The following is a 25,661-nucleotide window of genomic DNA, read 5'->3' on the forward strand; positions in this document are numbered from 1 at the left end:
TAAAATTCTCCAAGCCAGGCTGCAACAGTAGTGAACTGTGAACTCCCAGATGTTCAAGCTGAATTTAGAAAAGCCAGAGGAACCAGAGATCAAATTGCCAACATCCGCTGGATCATCAAAAAAGCAAGAGAATTCCGGAAAAACATCTGCTTAATTGAATATACCAAAGCCTTTGACTGTGTGGATCACAACAAACTGTGGAAAATTCTTAAAGAGATGGGAATACCAGACCACCTGACCTGCCCCTTGAGAAATCTGTATGCAGGTCAAGAAGCAACAGTTACAACTGGACATGGAACAACAGACTGGTTTTAATTGAGAAAGGAATATGTCAAGGCTGTATATTGTCACCCTGCTTATTTAACTTATATGCAGAGTACATCATGAGAAATGCTAGGCTGGATGAAGCACAAGCTGGAATCAAGATTGCTGGGAGAAATATCAATAACCTCAGATATGCAGATGACACCACCCTTATGGCAGAAAGAGAAGAAGAACTAAAGAGCCTCTTGATGAAAGTGAAAGAGGACATTGAAAAAGTTGACTTAAAACTCAACATTCAGAAAACTAAGATCATGGCATCTGGTCCCATCACTTCATGCAAATAGATGGGGAAACAATGGAAATAGTGACAGATTTTATTTTGGGGGGCTCCAAAATCACTGCAGATTGTGACTGCAGCCATGAAATTAAAAGATGCTTGCTCCTTGGAAGAAAAGCTATGACCAACCTAGACAGCATATTAAAAAGCAGAGCCATTACTTTGCCAACAAAGGTCCGTCTAGTCAAAGCTATGGTTTTTCTTTTTTTTCCCATGGCCTCTTTGGTGGATTCTTTTTTTTTTTTTTCTAATTTTATTTTTAAACTTTACATAATTGTATTAGTTTTGCCAAATATCAAAATGAATCCGCCACAGGTATACATGTGTTCCCCATCCCGAACCCTCCTCCCTCCTCCCTCCCCATACCATCCCTCTGGGCCGTCCCAGTGCACCAGCCCCAAGCATCCAGCATCGTGCATCGAACCTGGACTGGCAACTCGTTTCCTACATGATATTTTACATGTTTCATTGCCATTCTCCCAAATCTTCCCACCCTCTCCCTCTCCCACAGAGTCCATAAGACTGTTCTATACATCAGTGTCTCTTTTGCTGTCTCGTACACCGGGTTATTGTTACCATCTTTCTAAATTCCATATATATGCGTTAGTATACTGTATTTATGTTTTTCCTTCTGGCTTACTTCACTCTGTATAATAGGCTCCAGTTTCTAAAAAGCTATGGTTTTTCCAGTTGTCATGTATGGATGTGAGAGTTGGAATATATAGAAAGCTGAGCACCAAAGAATTGACACTTTTGAACTGTGATGTTCGAGGAGACTCTTGAGAGTCCCTTGGACTGCAAGGAGATAAAACCAGTCAATCCTAAAAGAAATCAGTCCTGAATATTCATTGGAAGGACTGATGCTGAAGCTGAAACTGCAATACTTTGGCCACCTGATGCGAAGAATGGACTCATTTGAAAAGACCCTGATGCTGGGCAAGATTGAAGGCAGAAGGAGAAGAAGACAACAGAAGATGAGATGGTTGGATGGCCTCACCAACTCGATATACATGAGTTTTAGCAAGCTCTGGGAGTTGGTGATGGACAGGGAAGCCTGGCATGCTGCAGTCTATAGGGTTGCAGAGTCAGACACGACTGAGTGACTGAACTGAACTGAAATCTATTCTCTGAATATTTTATACTTAATTTCTAAGTTATATATGTGTTATAAAATGAACTGGTTGCAAATATTGGAATTAGTTTAAAGTACAGGAGTACATTGGTAGTAAAACTGAAAAATGATTTCAACTTATAAATCCATGCACATAAGCATATATACTCCATATGATCCTATATTGAGTCTTAAAGTAGTAAAGATATATTTCAAAATGATCCAGAAAAATGTTATTTTCTTAAAGGAGAATATGTTGTTTGATTCTTATCACTGAGGGGAAATAGAATACTAAAGAGCCAATATGGACCATTGTTGGGCTTCCCAGGTGGTTCTAGTGGTAAAAAAAAAAAAAACACCTGCCTGCCAATGCAGGAGACATAAGAGACATGGTTTCCATCCCTGAGTTAGGAAGATTGCCTGGAGGAGGGCATGGCAGCCCATTCCAGTATTCTTGCTTGGAGCATCCCATGGACAGAGGAGTCTGGCAGGCTACAGTTCATAGGGTCACAAGGAGTCGGACACGACTGAAGCAAGTTAGCACACACACATGCTTGCATGGACTATCTTTAAGACAACTTGAGACAAAATGACTGCCTCTACCACACGTTGATTCATGTGATTTTAAACAAGTCACCTTTGTGTGTCCTATTTCCTTTTGTGCAAAATAAAATAATTGTACTAGGAATAAAAGTTGGCATCAGATCAGATCAGTCGCTCAGTCGTGTCCCACTCTTTGTGACCCCATGAATTGCAGCACGCCAGGCCTCCCTGTCCATCACCAACTCCTGGAATTCACTGAGACTCACGTCCATTGAGTCAGTGATGCCATCCAGCCATCTCATCCTCTGGCGTCCCCTTCTCCTCCTGCCCCCAATCCCTCCCAGCATCAGAGTCTTTTCCAGTGAATCAACTCTTCGCATGAGGTGGCCAAAGTACTGGAGTTTCAGCTTTAGCATCATTCCTTCCAAACAAATCCCAGGGCTGATCTCCTTCAGAATGGTAGTATAGCTAAATCTAGTCTACCACCTGTTTTATGCAAATAATTCTTTTTACAATTTTGATTGGCTGAAAAAAATCAATAGATGAATATTGAATAACACAAGAAGATTACATCAAATTTAAATTTCATTGTCTATAAATAAAATTTGGGGGGAGCCACATCCTTTTTTTTTTTTCTTGGCTGCCCTAGGTCTGAATTGCACACATGGGATCTTCTTTGTAGCATGCAAGATCTTTAGTTGTGGCATGTGAGATCTAGTTCCTGACCAGGGATTGAGCCTGGGCCCCCTGCATTGGGAACTTGGAGTCTTAGCCATTGGACAACTAGTAAAGTCCCTCGTTTTTTAATAAATTGTCTGTAACTGCTTTTGTAATACAACAGTGAAGTTAAGGGGAAAGAAGCCATATGCTGCAAAGTTTGAAATATTTACTGTCTGCATGTTGAGGTGTGACAGAAGACAACAAAATTCTGTAAAGCAATTATTCTCCAATAAAATATTTACTCTCTGATACTGTAAATAAAAATTTTGGCAATCTCTGTACTGGGCCAGGAATGACCTCTAGGAACCACTGTCAGTGGATTGATCATAATTTCTTTGGATGGTGTTAAGTAGAATTCTCGAGACACATCTATGAGATCAGTTAATCTTGTCTGCAGTTATTGAAGTAGAGGAGAGTGGAGGCTCACATACCCAGATTTGCCATCCTGGAAAGGACAAAAACTAAAATTCTACAAATTTCTAAAAGTCCTTCTTGTTCTCTAGCCCTTGGAAGATGTCTCTTTGAGTATAGAGTCATAGATTATTTGTCTGTCCTTACCTCTGCTGTACTGTTGGATTATTTACATACTTAAATGCAGAGAAGGGCGTGTGAATAAGAACCTGGAGGACATGTTATTATTTCATGTTGTGAATATTTCAAAAATGCTTAAAATGGCAATGCTACATTAGATGCTTCAGATTTAATCCTGGATGTTACCTTCTTCAAAAAAGGTATCTGTAGCTAGAAATGTTAGTGCTGACTATTATTTGTCCAAATGAAAATGTGACAGAAGCAACTCAAGTAGACAAAATGGAATAGTGAATGAAATTCTAAGAATCCAAAGGTGTTAGGGGATTTATGGAGAGGAAACTGTTGCTTTGTATACTTTAGATCATTTCTTAGTCCATCAGTTGTAAATACCAGTGGCTTTTAAAATTCAAAGGGCATCACCCACTCTCACTTCTATTCAACATAGTGTTGGAAGTCCTTGCCATGCAAAAGAAACGAAAAAATAGGTATTCAAATCGAAAGAGAAGAGGTCAAGTTGTCACTGTTTGCAAATGGCATGATTATAGAGAATCCTAAAATCTCCACACAAAAACTATTACTACTAATAAATGAATTCAAGAAGGTAGCAGGATACAAGATTTGCCATCTACTTCTCTAGTTGTTTTTTCTTCATTTCGTAGTCAATATTTTTTTAATGAAGTATACTTGATTTACAATGTTGTGTTAATTTCTGCTGTATAGCAAAGTGATTCAGTTATATATATATATATATATATATATATATATATATTCTTTCTTTTATATATTCTTCTCCATTATGGTTTATCACATGATATTGAATATATTAATAGTTCTCTGTGCTATACAGTAGGACCTTAGTTGATGGTGGCTTTATAGAATGTCTTTGGGAGTGTCCTTTCCTCTTAGTTTTTTGATCAGGTGGTTTTTGTCTTTTCTTTGGTTGATGTGGTGATTGATTGATTTGCATATTATGACCCATCCTTGTGAATTTGGGACAAATCCCACTTGGTTGTGGTGTATGATTTTTTTGGTCTTGTTACATTCGGTTTGCTAATATTTTGTGGTGAATTTTCACATCTATATATTAATGAAAGATGTTGGACTGTAATTGCCTTTTTTGGTGGTGTCTTTGTCTGATTTTGGTATCAGGGTGATGGCAGCTTTGTGGAATGTCTTTAGGAGTGCCCCCTCCTCTTCAGTTGTTTTGGAAGATTTTGAGAAGGATCAGTATAAGTTCTTCTTGGTATGTTTGATAGAATTTTGCCTGTAAGACCATCTGGTCCTGGACTTTTGTTTGTAGGGAGTTTTTAAATTACAGATTCTACTTCACATTTAGTGATCAGTCTATTTAAATTATCTATTTCTTCTTTTTTTAAATCTGTTTCTTCTTGATTTAATTTTGGTGGGTGGTATGTTTCTAGAAACTTGTCTGTTTCTTCTAGGTTGTCAAATTTGTTGGCATATAATTGTTCATAGTATTCCCTTATGGTTTTTTGTATTTCTACAGTAGAATACAAGATTGATATACAGAGATCTGTTGAATTTCTTTAAAGTAATAATGAAGTACCACAAAAAGAAATTGAAAAAAAAAATCCTGTTTAAAATTACATCAAAATAAAATATCTAAGAATAAATATAACCAACAAGTTTAAAGACCTATATACTAAAAACTGTAAAACATTGATAAAAGAACTTGAAGATAATTCAAAGAAATGGTAAGATATCCCATGCTCTGGGACTGGAAAAATTAATATTGTTAAAATGGTCATACTACCCAAAGCAAACTACAAATATAATGCAATCCCCGTCAAAATACCCATGATATTTTTCACAGAAGTAGTAGAAAAAGTAATCCTAAAACTTAGATGGAATGAAAAAATACACAGTGTTGCCAAAGCAAACCTGAAGAAAAAGAACAAAAAGCTAGAGGTAAAACCCTTCCAGACTTCAGATAAGACTACAAAGCAAAAGTAATCAAAACAGCATGGTATTGGCACAAATATATAGGTCAATGGAATATGCCAGAGAGCCCAGAAACAAACCCGCACACCTATGGTCAGTTAACCTGTGACAATGGAGACAAGAATATACAATGGAGAAAAGACAGTCTCTTCAGCAAGTGATGTTGGAAAAGCTGGACAGCTACTTGTAAATCATTGAAATTAGAACACTTTCTCACACCATATACAAAAACTCAAAATGGTTTACAGTCCTACATACAAGACGTGTGCATTCTCAGTGGTGTCTAACCTTTTGCAATTCCCATGTACTATAGCCTGCCAGGCTCCTCTGTCCATGGAATTTTCCAGGCAGGAATACTGGAGTGGAGTGCCATTTTCTTCTCCTGGGGATCTTCCCAACCCAGGAATCAAACCCATGTCTCCTGCATATCCTGCATTGGTAGGCAGATTCTTTACCACAGAGCCACCTGGGAACCCCAAATGTAAGACTTGACACCATAGAACTCCTAGAGAAGAACATAGGTCAAACAGAAGCAAAATTTTCTCTGAAATAAATTATAGCAGTATTTTCTTAGATCACTCTCCCAAGGCAAATGCAGTAAAAGCAAAAATAAACAAATGAGAAGTATTCAAATTTAAAAGCTTTGATGCAGCAAAGGAAACCATCAACAAAAGGAAAAGACAAACCATCAACAAAAGGAGAAGTGGACATCAGAGGATGAGATGACTGCATGGCATCACCGATGCAGTGGACATGAACTTGGGCAAACTCTGAGAGATGGTGAGGGACAGGGAGGCCTGGCATGCTGCAGTCCGTGGGGTTGCAAAGACTGAACAACAGCAACTATATATATATACACACACATACACATATGTATATAAATATACACACACAATGAAATATTACCCAGCCATAAGAATGAATTAAATATTGCTATTTGCAGCAACACAGATATTCCTAGATAATATTTTACTTTGTGAAGTAAGTCAGAGAAAGACATACTATATGATATCACTTATATGTGGAATCTAAAAAAATAGTACATACAAAGCAGAAACAGACTCATAGACATAGAACACAAACTTACGCTCACCAAAGGGGGGAGGGAGGGTGGAAAATGAGGAGTATGGAATTAAAGAAAACAAACTACTTTACATAAAATAGATAAGCAACAAGGACCTTCCTTATAGCTCAGGGAACTATATTCAATACTTATAATTACCTATGATGGAATATAATCAGAAAAAAAGAATTGAATCACTATGCTGTACACCTAAAACCATCACAGTATTATAAATCAACTATACTTCAATTTTAAAAAAATGAAAGGGCACCAAATCAATTCAGAGACTAGAACAGTTACATGAGGTTTAGGGGGAGTAACCAGATATAGAGCTAACAATGTCCACACAATTCTTTCTTATCTCTAGAGGACACAGAACATGCTGTTGATATTTGTAGCTTTATATTTAGAAATAAATCTTAAAAAAAAATTAAAAGGTTTTACTTGGAGCCTCTTGATCACAATTTGCTCATTAGTATGTGAATTTCCTGAGGAATAGAATGTTCCATATGAAGTTGACAGTGTACGTTTTAAAATATACATATGCAGATTTGAAATATCTAGGTTCTGTGAACATTGTCCAAGTCGCTCAGTCACTCAGTCATGTCTAACTCTTTGCGACCCCATGGACTGTAGCCTAGCAGGCTCCTCCATCCATGAGATTTTTCAGGCAAGAGTACTGCAGTGGGTTGCTGTTTCCTTCTCCAGGGGATCTTCCCAATTGAACCCAGGTCTCCTGCATTGCAGGCAGACTCCTTACCCTCTGAGCCACCAGGGAAGCCCAAGTATCTACCAATTCCCTTGTGTGTTTATGCCCTACTTAAGAAACACATGCTGAATAATTGCTCCAAGCTAGGTCCTGTACTCTGGAGAAGGTGATGGCACCCCATTCCAGTACTCTTGCCTGGAAAATCCCGGGGATGGAGGAGCCTGGTGGGCTGCAGTCCATGGGGTCGCAGAGTCGGACACGACTGGACGACTTCACTTTCCCTTTTCACTTTCATGCATTGGAGAAGGAAATGGCAACCCACTCCAGTGTTCTTGCCTGGAGAATCCCAGGGACAGAGGAGCCTAGTGGGCTGCTGTGTATGGGGTCACACAGAGTCAGACATGACTGAAGTGACTTAGCAGCAGCAGGTCCTGTACTGAATTCTGAGATATAAAAACAAATGAGAGCTGATCAGAACTTTCTGCATGTTCTCCCTGACTGGTGAGGAAGACAGGTGTAAGCAGGTAGTTTCCAGACCACATGGAAAATGCTGTGATTGAGACCTTGGTATAGAAACAGAGGTGGGGACCTGGCTGGGAAGTAAGGAAAGACTTCACAGAAGACACTGCATTTGACCATGGTATTAATAGAGTTGGAATCTCCAGATATAGAAGAGGAGTGTGACCTCTCAGACTAGGAGGAGGGACGGGTGCCAAAGTATAAAAAAATGTGACAGTACATAACATGTCCAGGAGTAAGAACTGGTTGGAACTCAGGATTAGTGGGTTGGGGATTGATAGAAAATGTGTGAACAAATGTGAGTGGGAGCACATTTGCAGCTCAGGGACTACATGGAGTCAAGTGATAGGAAGATGGGTTCAAATCTGAATGAACTAGTTTAGGTAAATAAAGGACATTTATTTTGAAATGGCCAGTTAGCAGGTAAATATATTTGTATGGAACTTTTAACATGAGTTTGATTCTGATATAAATTTTGTGACTTATTGGTATAAGTAAAAAGCAAAGCATGATTATGCTTATAAAAGCAGTGGTTCTTAGTTAATTGTCTCAGTTGATTGCTAAAAATGCAGTTGCAGGGTTCACTCTCCTTCATTTTCTGGGTCATTATTTGAGGCTAAATGCAAGATTCTACATTTTAAATGTGCTTAGGTGTTTCTAATGTTCACACGTTAAGACAAAATGTTCAGTAAGAGAAGAGTGCCATGGATATGACTCTAAAAACAAACATTTCAAGAGTAGCAAGCAAAGAGAAGAGGCAGTGATATAAACTGAGAATTTGGTTAAAGAGAAAAATGTCTAGATCTTACTTCTGACTTTGGGGTATACAATCCATGGGTCTTATCCCCACTGACCCAACCAATCATACAGCAAAGAATAGTTCCTGGAGAACAGACTGGGCAATATAGGGTATTTACCCTGGGAAGGAAAGGCTTAAGTAGGCATTGTGAGGAATCTAGGGAACTTTTGAGTCCTATCCAACCATCTTGTAAACAAAACACATCATTGAAAGATACAAGCAAGGAGGAAAAAAAAAAAAATCATTCACTTAGGGTCTTTCTTCTGATCAAAATCAAGGACTGTAAGGATTAAAGTGAAGTTGCTCATTCATGTCCAACTCTTTGGGACCCCATGGACTGTAGCCTACCAGGCTCCTCTGTCCATGGGATTTTCCAGGCAAGCCTACTGGAGTGGGTTGCCATTTCCTTCTCCAGGGGATCTTCCCGACCCAGGGATTGAACCCAGGTCTCCTGCATTGCAAGCAGACACTTTACACTCTGAGCCACCAGGGAACCCCCTCTGTAAGGGTTAGTTTGGTTAGTTTTTGGCAACTTCTTTTAGTCTTTTTATTTCTAGAAATATCTACGTTTTGCCCTTACTTTGGAATTACGCTTTCTCTGGGCATAGAATTCTAAGTTCAAAATTATTTTCCCCTCGGCACTTTGAAGCTATTACCCCATCTTTTATGGGCCTTTCTTGTTGATGAGAAATCTGTTGTATGTCAACTTTACCTAAAAGATAAACTGACACTTAGCTTCTAAGTTTTTTTTTTCCTTTCATTCTTTATTTCCTGAAAATTTCTTTATTATATATCTAGCAATGGGTCTATTATATTATTTCATTCTTGTTATTCTGCTTGGTATTCAAAGTGTGCTATCATTTTGAATACTTATATCTCTCTTCAATGTTAGAAAATTCTCAACTAATATCAAATATTCCTTCTCTTCCTTGCCTGCATTCTCTATTTTGGAAAGAGATCCCAAGAGCGTAGGGCCTAAAGCATGAGCATAAGGAATCTCAGTAGATCTTGTGGGGATATTTACATCTTGTGAATTGATTTTACCTTTTTTTATCTCTTTACTGTGTGGTAGATGAAATGTTCAGTGCTATCTTCCAAGTCAGTAATAGGCTTTTCAATGATGTTCAATTTAGAGTTTATCCTGTTTTTTGATTTTATTGTTTATTTTGATGATATTTTGTATTTCCCATACTTCAGTTTTTCTTTTATTCACCTTTTAAATGTATGTAACTTCTGATTTAATGTTTTCTTGTTCATTCTTTAATAAGACTTTATCTCTGAGTATCCTAGCCATGCATACTATATAGCATTTGTCAACATAGTCAATAAAATTAACATCATGAGTATGTAATTCCTGTTCTGATGTTTATCTTGTTAGTTGTCTTTCTCAGCATTAGGTCTCTTCATGAATTTTTATTTTTTAAAAAGTTTTAGGCCATGCCTCATGGCATGTGGGATCTTAGTTCCCTGACCAGGGATCAAACCTGTGCTCCCTATATTGGAAGTGCAGATTCTAAATCACCGGACCACCAGGGAAGTCCCTTTTCATGCATTTTAGAATGGTAGATCACAGACTTATCTAAAGGGAATATATAATTTTTTACTCACTTTGCATTGTTTTCTCTTTCTTTCACTCTCTCAGCTCTTTCCTCCCTGACAAGACCTTATGAGGCTACTTCCAGGAATGTCCTAGGGCTCTCAGTTGACAAGTAGCTCTCATAATGAAGGCTTGGGCCTCCTCCCTGGTGGGATATGAAAGAAATACAGAACTGATTAGTGAGCCTCAGGCAGCTCTGGTTACACGGCCAGCTGCTGCTCTGTATAAATTGCAGCCTCAGGCAGCAGTTTCCAGTATTTTTTCACCCTACCTTTAGAAATCACGGAGAAGGTGACGGCACCCCACTCCAGTACTCTTACCTGGCAAATCCCATGGATGGAGGAGCCTGGTAAGCTACAGTCCATGGGGTCACTAAGAGTCGGACCCGACTGAGCAACTTCACTTTCACTTTTCACTTTCCTGCATTGGAGAAGGAAATGGCAACCCACTCCAATGTTCTTGCCTGGAGAATCCCAGGGACGGGGGAGCCTGGTGGGCTGCCGTCTCTGGGGTCGCACAGAGTCGGACACGACTGAAGCAACTTAGCTTTAGCTTTAGAAATCATAGTCCCTGGATTTAAGCAGTGAAGCCAACTCCTTTTCTCCATTTCACATGAAATATCTCTAGCCCTTCTTATCCCAAAGAGGGAAACTGCCTGATTTGGAATATAGACCATCAACTCCATTAATTACTCCACCTTTCTATATTGTCTTCTGTATATTAAAATGTCTATCTTGTCTTTTTGTTTAGTGGCTGTTTCCAACTCTTTGCAACCCTGTGGACTGTAACCACACAGGCTCCTCGGTCCATAGAATTTCCAGGCAATAATACTAGAGTGGGTACCCATTCCCTTCTCCAGGGGAAGTCTCTTTGATTCTTATTTGTATTTTCTATCCATGATTGTGAAATTTTTAGAGCCAAAGCATATACATCAAAAAAGGAACATAGAGTACCTTTTTCCCAGTGTCTCTGGGTTATTTTTAACTACACATTTTATTAGACTGTTGGAAATAGAATTAATAAAGGAAATCCAATCACTTTCAAGTAGAAATAGCTATGGAATTTCTAGAGACTTAATTATATAGATTATAATCAGTTACTAAAGTTTTATGTTTTTTTTTCCTCTATTTCAGGAAATACTTAGCTTTATAAAGAGTTATGTAAAACTTTGCAATTCAATCAACTAATGAAGGATATTGGAACTGGTTCTTTCTCATCAGCTATCAATTGAAAAGAGCTTTGGTCTCTACATTTTAGGATTAGTTAAGTAATTTTTATATTTTTCTCTGTCAGATTTAGCATATTCTCAGTGAATACATATCAGATTGTTGGATCTTTATATCTTTACTTATTAATTAACATGTTCCTGAGTAAAATTCTGAAGTACTCTCTGTTGTTAAGCTTTAACACAGTGTTTTACCCAGTTTTAAATTGAAGGCCTTATCTTTTTAAAATTATATCTGCAAGGAAATAATTCTTTCTTCTTACAAGAAATACTTTACTAAAGTGAAACATTAGCCAGTGGTTTCATTTGTCAGGCAGCATTCTCTATATTGACAGGTTAACAATTAATTATTCAAGTGAACTAAGATTATATTAGGGGCTTCCCAGGTGGCTCAGTGGGTAAAGAATATGCCTGCAATGCAGGAGTTGCAGGAACCATGGGTTCAATCCCTAGTTCAGGAAGATCCCCTGGAGGGGGGCTTGGCAAACCCACAACAGTGTTCTCGCCTGGAGAACCCCACAGACAGGGGAGCCTGGCAGGCTACAGTACATGGGGTCTCAAAGGGTCAGACATGACTAAAGCTACTGAGCACGCATACACACAAGACTATATTAATGAATTGTTAATTCACTCTTCAGGATCGCAGCTGAGAAGTTTCCCTAATACACCCCAGGTCACTGACCACATGAACCCCAAGTCTCCAGACAGCCAGCAGGGTCCTGCTCCCTTTGTGTTTTCATCTGCTTGGATTCCAAGGGGGTGAGTCTGAATCAGTTTGTCTGTTACTGGCCTTCCTCCATGATCTGGCTGAGGACATTGTACTGTCTTTTCCAATGCTGCTTTTTCTTTTCTCTGCATAAATCAGATCTTCCTCAGTGTTCCAGCGATATTCACACTCTACACCCTGACTCAGCCAGGTCTACATCAGACCTGAAGCTTTCTCATGGTTCCTTGTCTCTCTCTCTCTTACTTTTGCCAACCTTTGCCAACTACTGAGCTCTCCTGTTCCCTGCCATCATGCCAGCCCTGAAGACAGGCGTTTGACAATTTGTGTCCTCTGCTTCTGTCTTATGTTGCATTCCCACAAGGAAAAAAAAATTATATGGTATTTTAGGACAGGCAGTCTGTTTGGGAGTTAGCACCATTAGAGGAGTGAGAAAGTGAGTGAGACCAAATATGAAAGTAGAGGAAGCCAAAAACATAAAATAAAAGATGAAATACTAGCAGGTTTGTTCTGTGTTCAAATGGGGTTCTCTGCAGTCCAGGATATGCCTGGACTTCTGCAGTCCAGAAGAATATGCCTCAGAGTTATCCTCCTTGTTTCTCAGAGGGTAGTTTGGTCCATGGTTTTCTCCCCAGTTCTCATTTGTCATTGCTAAGGGCTACTCTGTGGGCTTCCCAGGTGGCTCAGTGGTTAAAAAAAAAAAAAAAATCCACCTGCCAACTCAAGAAACACAGGACAGTTGATTCAATCCCTGGGTTGGGAAGATCTCCTAGAGAAGAAAATGGCAACCCACTCCAGTATTCTTACCTGGGTAATCCCATGGATAGATGAACCTGGTGGGCTGCAGTCCATGGGGTTGCAAAGAGTCAGACACGACTGAGCAACTGAGTATGCACACACAAGGGCTGCTCCATAGGAACTTTACTAAGGGCATTAATTCACATGTGTATGAAAGAAAGCCCTTAGGCAGAAATTTGCAGTGGGTCAGGGCTGTTGTACTAGCCAGTGAGTGCTGGAAGAATACAGGAGAGGTACTATAGGAACGGATGAATGACTCCCATCCTCTAATACTTATGTAGTAACTGTTGACATATGTATCACAGAGAAGTGAGGGCATCCCCACTACAGGCATATGCTGTCCAGTCAGTGGTATTTGTGAGACGCCCCCAAGAAGGGGCTCATCCAAAGTTATCTGCTTCACTCATGCCTTTGGTTCTCTCTTACCAATAGCTTCATCTCTTTCAAAAGACAAATATCACTGGTCTCTAGATTTAAGTCCTCAGTATCCATATTCATCCTCCCATATCACCCCACGATCTATTGCAAAAAGAGCATGGAACTCACCTGGGAAAAGCCATCAGATTCTTTCCCTAGGAATTTGGCATTGGGACGGGAGAAGCTCTTTTGATCTTGATCTTTCAGTTAAGTAAATTTGGGAGCCAAGTATAACAATGTCTACAGCAGACAAAACATCAGTAAGGCCCAACTTCAGGTAGAAAAATGTAATAAATGTGCAAAAAGAAACAAACTGGAGCTGCTATGATGTATCTTGCTTACTAATACCATTCACTGGCTTGTTCATACCACTGGGGAAATCCATCTATAAGGATTATCTTTGGGTTATACCTAAATCCTGATGGGAGAAGGCAATGGCACCCCACTCCAGTACTCTCTTGCCTGGAGAGCCCCATAGACGGAGGAGCCTGGTAGGCCTCAGTCCATGGGGTCGCTAGGAGTCGGACACGACTGAGCGACTTCACTTTCACTTTTCTCTTTCATGCATTGGAGAAGGAAATGGCAACCCACTCCAGTGTTCTTGCCTGGAGAATCCCAGGGACGGGGGAGCCTGGTGGGCTGCCATCTACGGGGTTGCACAGGGTTGGACACGACTGAAGCGACTTAGCAGCATACCTAAATCATGATAGATTTCTCCTTTATACTTAAACTTCAGGTGCTAATTCTTTACTCTGAGGATAAAATCCAGATGGATTTCCTTCTGTATCTATTAAAAGAGAAAGCACAAGAACAGTGACATATGGAATAAGGGATATAGAAGGTTGATGGCCCCCACAATTTACCAAGGTCAGACTAAGGTGGGATAAGGGAGATGAGGTATATAACCGGATATAGAGATTAAATAAATCTATGTGAAAGTGTGTTAGTTGTTCCATTGTATCCGAGTCTTTGCAATCCCATGGACTATAGCCCGCCAGGCTCCTCTGTCCATGGAATTCTCCAGGCAAGAACACTGGAGTGGGCAGCCATTCCCTCCTCCAGGGGCTCTTCCCAACCCGGGGATCGAAACTGGGTCTCCTGCATTGCAGGCAGATTCTTTACCAACTGAACCATAACTTATTTGTTTATCAGAGTCAAGTACGTTTCTTTCATTTTAACATTTTTGTTTGGTAAAATACACAGGGTTTACTATTTTAACCATTAAGTTTACAGTTTAGTGGCATTAACTACATTGACATTGTTCAACTATTAACTGCATCTAGCCTAGAACACTTTTCATCTTTTCAAACTGAAACTATTGAATTGGCCAAAAAGTTCAATCAGATTCCCAGTACATACCCCTTAAACAATAACTCCCTATTCTCCCCTCCCTTCAGCCCCTGGCAACCACCATTATACTTTCTATCTCTATGAATCTGACTACTTTAGAGACCTCAGATAAGCGGAGTCATACAATATTTGTCCTTTTATGGCTAGCTTAGTTAACTTAGCCTAGTATCCTCAATGTTCATCCTTATTGTAGCATATGACAGAATTTCCTTCTTTTTATAGCTGAATAATATTCCACTGTGTGTGTATGTGTGTATACATATGCCGCATCTCATTTATCCCTTTACTCACTAATGAACACTTGGGTTGCTTCCACCTTTTGACTGTTGTGAATAATGCTGCTGTGAAAATGGGTATACACAGTCAGAATGGCCATCATTAAAATGTCTACAAATAACAAATGTTGGAGAGGGTGTGGAGAAAAAGGAACCCTCCTACACTGTTGGTGGGAATGTAAATTGGCAGCCAATATAAGTGTAAATTGGGCTTCCTGGGTGGCTCAGCTGGTAAAGAAACTGCCTGAGATGCAGGAGACGTGGGTTCAATCACTGGGTCAGGAAGATCACCTGGATAAGGAAATGGCAACCCACTCCAGTATTCTCACCACGGAAATCCTATGGACAGAGGAGCCTAGTTGGCTACAGTCCATGGGGTTGCAAAGAGTCAGACATATATCAGCACACATACATAATCAACACATAGCCAATATGGGAAACAGTATGGAGGATCCTTAAAAAGTTAAAAATAGAGTTGCCATATAATCCAGCAATCCCACTCCTGGGCATATATCCAGATAAAACTATAATTCAAAGCAACCTTACTTTGTCCATCAACAGAGGAATGGATAAAGAATATGTGGTGTATACAATGGAATGCTCAGTTCAGTTCAGTCACTCAGCCGTATCCGACTCTTTGCGACCCCATGAATCGCAGCAGGCCAGGCCTCCCTGTCCATCACCAACTCCTGGAGTTCACTCAGACTCAGGTCCATCGAGTCGGTGATGCCATCCAGCCATCTCATCCTCTGTCGTCCCCTTCTCCTCCTGCCCCCAATCCCTCCCAGCCTCAAAGTCTTTTCCAATGAGTCAACTCTTCGCATGAGGTGGCCAAAGTACTGGAGTTTCAGCTTTAGCATCATTCCTTCCAAACAAATCCCAGGGCTGATCTCCTTCAGAATGGACTGGTTGGAATGCTACTCAAGCATAAAAAGAATGAATGATGCCATTTGCAGCAACACAGATGGACCTAGATATTATCATACTAAGTGAAATAAGTCTGACAGAGAGAGACAAATATCATATGACATCACATATGTGGAATCTAAAATACGACACAAATGAACATACCTATGAAAGAGAAACAGACTCATACACAGAGAATATACCTATGGTTACCCAAGAGAAAAGGGGTGAGGTAAGGATAAATTAGGAGTTTGGGATTAACAAATACACACTACTATATATAAAAATAGATTAACAACAAGGTACTACTGTGTAACACAAAAAAACCATATTCAACATCTTGTAATAAACCTTAATGGAAAAAATTCACATGTAAATGAATCACTTTGCTATATACAAGAAACTAATACAACATGGTAAATCAGCTATACTTCAATTAAAAAAAAAAAAAAGAAAATGGGTGTACAGAGATGTGTTTGAGGCCTTGATTTCAGTTAATGGGTGCATACCTGGAAGTGGAATAGCTGACACATATGGTAATCCTATTTTTAATTTTTTGAGAAACCGCTACACTATTTTCCTCAGTGTCTGTACCATTTTACAATTGCAACAGAATTCACAAAGGTTGCAGTTTCTGCACATCCTTGCCAATTGAGTTGACAAATGTATATATGTAGATATCTTTGTTTTATTCCTTTGCAATTAAAAGACGCTTACTCCTTGGAAGGAAAGTTATGACCAACCTAGATAGCATATTCAAAAGCAGAGACATTACTTTGCCAACAAAGGTCCATCTAGTCAAGGCTATGCTTTTTCCAGTGGTCATGTATGGATGTGAAATTTGGACTATGAAGAAGGCTGAGCGCCGAAGAATTGATGCTTTTGAACTGTGGTGTTGGAGAAGACTCTTGAAAGTCCCTTGGACTGCAAGGAGATCCAACCAGTCCATTCTAAAGGAGATCAGTCTTGGGTGTTCTTTGGAAGGACTGATGCTGAAGCTGAAACTCCAATACTTTGGCCACCTCATGTGAAGACTTGACTCATTGGAAGACTCTGATACTGGGAAGGATTGGGAGCAGGAGGAAGAGGGGACAACAGAGGATGAAATGGCTAGATGGCATCACTGACTCGATGGACGTGAGTTTGAGTGAACTCTGGGAGTTGGTGATGGACAGGGAGGCCTGGTGTGCTGCAATTCATGGGGTTGCAGAATCGGACACAACTGAGCGACTGAACTGAACTGAACCTTCTGATGCCTACACGGTCTGTAATGATACATGTTTCTCAAAAGAGAAATGCTAATCTTCCTATTTTTCAATTTTATTTTTTTTCAATTCATCTTTGTTCAATTCATTTTATGTTCCTCTGTTTATAATCTCATCTTGCTATGAGTTACTTGTACATTTTTAAGGTGCCATTCTGATTCATCTAAAGGGTTTTTAAGAGTACCTCTTCGCATAACATTTTTATGGTAGCTTTCTTACTATATACTCAAAAATTGTTAGTCTACTGGTATCATTTTATCAGTTTAAATGTAGTGTAGCATCCATACTTCCCTTTACCCTCCCTTGTTTATTATATAGTTTTTAAAAAAATTTCCTCTATATGTGTTTAAAACCACATCAAAGAGTGTTATAATTTTTTTTTCTTCCAACATCAATCATAATTTAGAAAACACCAAAAGAAGAAGGAAAGTCTGTGGCATTTACCCATATGTTTGTTCACTGTATTCTTTCTTCCTTTCTTATGTTCCAATATTCCTGTTTTTATAGTATTCTTTCTGTTTAGAGAAATGTCTCTCATCTTTAGAATCGGTCTCTAGGGGACAAATTCCAATAATTTTCCTTTGTCTAAGAATATCTGTGCTTCCTTTCTGAACAATATTTCCACTGGACATAGGATTCTAGGTTGACATTTCTTTTCTCTCAGCACTAAAAAAAAAAAGTGTCACTTCCTTTTTGCCTCCATACTTTCTAATAAGAAATTTGTTGATATTTTATTTGTCGTTTCTGTGGGCTGCTTTCATGATTTTTTACTCTGTGTTCACTTTTTAGAAGTTCAAGTCTCAAGTGTGTTGTTATGCATTTCTTTGGATTTATCCTATTGAGAATTTTATCAACTTTTAAAAACTGTTGATGTATGTCTTTTGCCAAATTTTGTAAGTTTTCCTCCATTATTTCTTCAGGTACTTTTTCAGATGTATCCTTTTTCACTTCTCTTTCTGAGTCACTGATGACATGAATATTAGATTTTTGTTATAATCTCATAGATCCCTAAGGCTCTCTTCATTTTTTTTTAATTCTCCATTTCTCTGTTATGCAGATTAGAATTAGAATTGCTCTTTCAGTTCACTAACCCTTCCATTGTGCTGCTGGTGTCCTGATGAGCCAGAGGTGGTGAAGGTCCTATCTCTCCACTACCCTTGTTGCTGCAGTGTGTGGTTAGATGTCCAGACTTTCCATTGGCCTCCCCTGACAGTGTTGAAGGCAGAGCCTTATTACCACCAAGCAGAGATGAGCATGAAAGTCCTGCCCCCTACTCAGCCTTCTCTGATATCAGTCCAGTGGGGGTTTGTGGCACTTTCTTGCAGCCTGGCAAATGTGAGTCTGAATGTCTAGGCTCCCATTTGGGCTGTTAACTACAAATTGGTGCTTTCCAAGAGCATTGCCAACAACCTAACAACACGGGCATTTGCTGTCTGCTTCTGTGAAGATTGAACCCCATGCTGCTATAGCTGTTGACCTTCAATAACACCTGAGGGAGTTCAGGGTGGAATGAGGCACTCTGTGCTCCAGAGAATCTGATGGGACAGGTCTGTAGATAGTTGCATATTTTTTTAGGAATAGATTTTATGATCCCAATTCCTGCATCTCCTCATATCTAGGAAAGCACTAAATCCCTTCCTTCACGGTAACATCAGATCCTTGTGACTAGGAGAAAACCTCTTGTAAAGTAAACGTTTGTTTGCACTGAACTCCCCCTTCACCAAAGCCTATATATATCGACCTTCCCCCACTACCTCTTTGGAGCAGTCTCTCAGAGCTATCTGGGGTGCTGCCTTCTGGGCTGCAGTCCTCATTTTGCCCCAGATAAAACTTAACTCACAACTCTCAAGTTGTGCATCTGTTTTAGTCAACAGGACTTTACTGGTGAGGGTGAGTTTGAGGCGACAGATTTTTTCTGTAGTATTTGGCTGGAGTAGAGAAGCTATTACGTTTTCTGTCTACTTAGCTGAACTTTTCTGAGTCCTTTCTCTAAAGAGAACAAACTTTCTTTGGGAATTCACAGCCATGTTGTGCCTTGAGTTCCAAGGTTATTCTTAGCCCATCTGCCTTCTCTCCATTTTTCAGAGTAGTATACATATTTATACATATATACATATGGATATGTTTTAGTTGCACTTACTTGGAGGAAAAGGGGTAAATACATTTACACTATCTTCCCAGAAGAGATCTAACTTCATATTCATGTAAATAACTCAAAGAAAAACATAACATGAATACTTCGTTTTCTCCAGCATCGTTGTCATCCATTTATTTCAAAAGGGATTCGGTGCTTTCTATGAGAAGCCAACTTTCAGCATGATTCATACACCCCTTTAGATTTTTCAACTATCTGCTTCCATCTGGTTAATACCAAAAGAGATTCTAAAGTGTAGAGGCTTGAGCTTAGACCCTGTGCTGTCAAGGAGGCGTGAATAAGCCTCTAAATGCTGGCCTCTCCACAGTTCCCCAGCACTTGAGGCCAGGAATCTTTTCCTGTTTGGAAATGCCCCTGTCCTACAACCCAGGCTTGGGAAACCCCAAATAGCAGCTCTCACCCCTTCAAGCAGTAGTTGCAACCATTGCTATGAACTGTGTGAAAATATGTCTACTTCACTGTTCTTTAAGAAAAAAATCATTTTATCTTTCCCGATCACAAACTTACAAAAATAGAACAAATGCTTTGATTAAATGAAGCAAAGAATCAAGCATAATATTCATAGTTCTATAAGAAAAATGACCTAGTTTTGCCTCAGTATTTATTTGCCTTTTAGAGATTCAATAATTGCACTTTTTTATTTTTTCTGAAGTGACTTCTTATGCTAAAATAAATGACTGAAGAGTGTCTTATTTCTGACACAGATCACAGTTTGTTGCTAATGGAATGTTAACTGCTTTTTAAGTAACTCTGAATAAATCTGCTGATCCATAAAAGATTCATCTAAAAGGAATTCAATTCATTTTCTGGCTCTACCACTTTCACTGATGTGAAAAATCCTCTTCCATATTCCACTTTATTTCAGCCATTGCAATGCTGAGGGCAGCACCTGGCTTATAAAAGGATATTTTAATTGGGAGAGGTGACACATTTAATAATATGTCAAGGTTACCGTTTAAGAAACAGTCACTCCCCAAAAGAAAAATGATCTTTAAGCGTGTCCTCTGGTGTAAAAATTGTCTCCAGAGTATGAAGGTTTGCTCCATTCCAGAGATCAGAAATGCAGTACTGAAAGAGAATTCTGAGATTTCCAAAGACAAACAAAACCTGTGACTTCAGCTTCATTCCTGGGATTTAATTCCATTTGATTTTGTATCTGGGGCAACAGAGGATGATGCAAAACTTCAGCAAAAGCAAAATGTAACATCTCAGCAGATGTCTTTGTGGCCTGAATTTTTTTCACTGTCCAGAGCACCTTCCAGCCTTGTGTGCCTTTGTAGAACAGTCCAGCTTGGGTAGAAAATAGTCCCATCCAGAGTATGGTTTTGAAATCAGGGTTGTACCTTTCTTCCAGGTCTGCATATTATTTATCATTCTTTGAACAATCATGTGTCTAAACATAAGGCATATATTTTTAAAAATTATGAAATTAGATATTTATTAGACATTTTTGTAAATTTAAAAAAAAAATCTTTCATTAAGCAAAGCTCTCTCATAGAGTTATACTAGGATCTTCCAAGAATAGATACATCTTTGCAGTTACTTAAACAGTAGCTTACAAGGAGTTGTATAAATTGTGTTAACTACACATATGTATGAAGTCGTGTCTGACTCTCGGCAACCTCATGGACTGTAGCCCTCCAGGTTCCTCTGTCTGTGGGCTTCTCCAGGCAAGAACACTGGAGTGGGTAGCATTCCCTACTCCAAGGGATCTTCCTTACCCAGGGATCGAACCCGGGCCGTGTGCACTACAGGCAGATTCTTTACCATCTGAGCCACCAGGGAAGCCTACATAGATGAATATAGGCTATAAATTTTTTTCAAGTTGTTACCTCTGAGTTTAAGAAAAAAGATAATGAGTTCTATGCTGCTGCTGCTGCTAAGTCGCTTCAGTCGTGTCTGACTCTATGCGACCCCATAGACAGCAGCCCACCAGGCTCCCCCGTCCCTGGGATTCTCCAGGCAAGAACACTGGAGTGGGTTGCCATTTCCTTCTCCAATGCATGAAAGTGAAAAGTGAAAAGTGAAAGTGAAGTTGCTCAGTCGTGTCTGACTCTGTGTGACCCCATAGACGGCAGCCCACCAGGCTCCCCCGTCCCTGGGATTCTCCAGGCAAGAACACTGGAGTGGGTTGCCATTTCCTTCTCCAATGCATGAAAGTGAAAAGTGAAAGTGAAGTCACTCAGCCGTGTCCAACTCTTCGAGACCCCACAGACTGCAGCCTACCAGGCTCCTCTGTCCATGGGATTTTCCAGGCAAGAGTACTGGAGTGGGGTGCCATTGCTTTCTCTGAATGAGTTCTATGACTGAGTGACATTTCACAATGAAAAGAGATGATACTAAATCTACATTTCAGCGTTACTTGTTCTAGGCCACTATGAGTTCAAATGCTGTCCTTATGGAAGAATTGTGGCTCTTTTATACCTCATATAAATAGAATCATATAGTTCGTCCACTTTTCTGTTTGGCTTTCTTTCACATAATATTTTGTCTCTGAGATTCATCCACAGTTTTGCATCTATCAGTAGTTTATTTGTTTCTTTGTGAGTTGTATCCCATTATATGACTCATATATATATCACATTATATGAATATATCATTTTCCTTTCACTTGTAATAGGACTTTTGTGTTGCTCCCAAGTTTTGGTCTTTATGTACAAAACTGCCAGGAACATTCCTGTCCATTTTATTTGATGCACAGGTGTAAACATTTCTATTGTGTATTGAGCTAAATAAGCTGCTGCTGCTGCTAAGTCATTTCAGTCGTGTCCGACTCTGTGCGATCCCATAGATGGCAGCCCATCAGGCTCCCCCGTCCCTGGGATTCTCCAGGCAAGAACACTGGAGTGGGTTGCCATTTCCTTCTCCAGTACATGAAAGTGAAAAGTGAAAGTGAAGTCATTCAGTCGTGTCCGACTCTTAGCGACCCCATGGACTGCAGCCTACCAGGCTCTTCTGTCCATGGGATTTTCCAGGCAAGAGTACTGGAGTGGGGTGCCATTGCCTTCTCCAGCTAAATAAGCTACCCAGACCCAATTTCAATGTGTGTGTGTGTGTGTGTGTGTGTGTGTGTGTATGCTTCCCCACACCAACAAGCAATTCTCATTATCTAGCAGGGTGTCCAAGAATTCAACTCAATTCTGACACTACCTACCGAGCAAAAGAAAGAGATTCCATAGGTAAAGGACTCAGTCCTACAAGACCACCTTCCAGACACACACACAAGCCCAAGTTTGTTACCTGTACTTCTGACAGATCAACTAAAAACTGGAGGACTCAGCAACCCTCCAACTGAGAATGCCAATCGGAAGTCCAGGTTGTCATCTGTACTTCTGACTACCTGGCTAAAAATCAGAGGTTCCTATGACCCCCTCCTTAAGTTCAATTAACTTGCTAAAACAGCTCAAAGAACTCAGAGAAACATTTTACTTACTGAATTACCGGTTTATTATAAAATAATAATCTAAAAAAACTGAACTTAAAAAAACAGAGAGTAGAATAATAGTTACCAAGTGCTGGAGGGAGGGGGAAAATTGGGGAGATGTATAAGGGCACAAGCTTGCAAGTACTAGATGCATAAGTCCTGGAGATTGAACGTGCAGCATAGTGACTATAGTCAACAATACAGTATTATAAACTTCAAAGGAGCTAAGAGAATAGATCTTAATTGTTCTCAACAACAAAAAAATTATAATTATGTGACATGATAAAGCTGTCAGCTAACACAACTGTAGTTGTCAGATTGCAATATATAAATGTAGCAAATCAACACATACACCTCAAACTTACACAATGTTATATGTAAATTATATCTCAATAAAATGTATCATAAATTCAATATTTTCATAGATCTTAGATTAAAATAGTCGTCATTTCACAAATTCTCTAAAACCATTCTTTACTATTGCAATGTAGTAAACTTGAAGAAACAAGAATCACGTTTTTAAAAATCACAAATCAGTGTTAAGAAAGTATTATAACTCCAAGCTTTATCTCAGAAAGCTTTTTCTACATTTTCTCTTTGTTCTGTGCTAATCACTAAATGTCCAGAGCACCATGTCTATCACATATAGTCAGAGATACATATGACGACGCTGCCTAAATCAGTTATATCTCAAAGGTGATAAGTGTTAGAACATTGCAAAGGTTAGCAGTTTAGGGTAAGAATTCATAAGCCATGATCAGGGGCATGTTGTATAACACACATAAGATGTTTTTATAATTTTCTCTGAGCATTGAGTCATAAATGCATATGTATAATAACACATAATGTATATACATCTTAACATACAGAGAATTATCTCAAGACACGTGTTACTAATCCTATAAATAAACATTCATATAAAAAGTTCCTTCATTTCTGTTCAGTCGCTCAGTCGTGTCCAACTCTTTCCAACCCGATGGACTGCAGCACACCAGGCTTCCCTGTTCATCACCAACTCCTGGAACTTGCTGAAACTCATCTCCATCGAGTCAATGATGCCATCCAACCATCTCATTCTCTGTTGTCCCCTTCTCCTCCTGCCTTCAGTCTTTCCCAGCACTGGGGTCTTTTCCAATGAGTCAGTAGTTCACATTTTTGTTCAAAGTATTGGAGTTCCAGCTTCAGCATCAGTCCTCCAATGAATATTCAGGACTGATTTCATTTAGAATTCACTGGTTGGATCTCCTTGTTGTCCAAGGGACTCTCAAGAGTCTTCTCAACACCACAGTCTGACACTCAGCACTCTTTGTGGTCCAGCTCTCACATCCATACATGACTACTGGAAAGACCATAGCTTTGACTAGATAGACATTTGTTGGCAAGGTAATGTCTCTGCTTCTTAGTCTAGGTTGGTCATAGCTTTTCTTCCAAGGACCAAGTGTCTTAATTTCATGGCTACAGTCACCGTCTGCAGTGATTTTAGAGACCAAGAAAATAAGTCTCTCACTGTTTCCATTGTTTCATCAACTATTTGCCATGAAGTGATGGGACCACACGCCATGATCTTAGTTTTCTGAATGTTGAGTTTCAGCCAGCTTTGTCACTCTCCTCTTTCACTTTCATCAAGAGGCTCTTTAGTTCCTCTTTACTTTCTGCCATAAGGGTGGTGTCATCTGCATATCTGAGGTTATTGATATTTTTCCCGGCAATCTTGATTCCAGCTTGTGCTTCATCCAGTCCAGCATTCCCCATGATGTACTCTGCATATAAGTTAAATATACAGGGTACATATAAGTTAACATACAGACAATTATCACAAGACACATGTTACTAATATAATAAATAAGCATTCATATAAAAAGTTCCTTTTTTTATATGACAATATACACAGGGTGACAATATACAGCCTTGACATATTCCTTTCCCAATTTGGAACCAGTCAGTTGTTCCATCTCTGGTTCTAACTGTTGCGTCTTGACCTGCATACAGATTTCTCAGGAGGCAGGTAAGGTGGTCTGGTATTCCCATCTCTTGAAGAATTTTCCACATTTTTTTATGATCTACACAGGCTTTGGCATAGTCAGTGAAGCAGAAATAGATTATTTCTGGAATTCTCTTTCTTTTTAGATGATTAAGCGGATGTTAATCCTTAACAAGGATGTTAATCCTTAATCATCTACTAACACCCAAAAAAGATGTCCTTTTCATTATAGGGAACTGGAATGCAAAAGTAGGAAGTCAAGAAACACCTGGAGTAACAGGCAAATTTGGCCTTGGAATACGGAATGAAGCAGGGCAAAGACTAATAGAGTTTTGCCAAGAAAATGCACTGGTCATAGCAAACACCCTCTTCCAACAACACAAGAGAAGACTCTACACATGGACATCACCAGATGGTCAACACCAAAATCAGATTATATTCTTTGCAGCCAAAGATGGAGAAGCTCTATACAGTCCACAAAAACAAGACCAGGAGCTGACTGTGGCTCAGATCATGAACTCCTTATTAACACATTCAGACTTAAATTGAAGAAAGTAGGAAAAATCAGTAGACGATTCAGGTATGACCTAAATCAAATCCCTTATGATTATACAGTGGAAGTGAGAAATAGATTTAAGGGCCTAGATCTGATAGAAAGAGTGCCTGATGAACTATGGAATGAGGTTCGTGACATTGTACAGGAGACAGGGATCAAGACCATCCCCATGGAGAAGAAATGCAAAAAAGAAAAATGGCTGTCTGGGGAGCCCTTACAAATAGCTGTGAAAAGAAGAGAAGCAAAAAGCAAAGGAGAAAAGGAAAGATATAAGCATCTGAATGCAGAGTTCCAAAGAATAGCAAGAAGAGATAAGAAAGCCTTCTTCAGCGATCAATGCAAAAAATAGAGGAAAATAACAGAATGGGAAAGACTAGCGATCTCTTCAAGAAAATTAGAGATACCAAGGGAACATTTCATGCAAAGATGG

The sequence above is a fragment of the Bos indicus x Bos taurus genome, chromosome X (genome assembly GCF_003369695.1).
Source record: "Bos indicus x Bos taurus breed Angus x Brahman F1 hybrid chromosome X, Bos_hybrid_MaternalHap_v2.0, whole genome shotgun sequence".
Taxonomy (NCBI): Eukaryota; Metazoa; Chordata; class Mammalia; order Artiodactyla; family Bovidae; genus Bos; species Bos indicus x Bos taurus.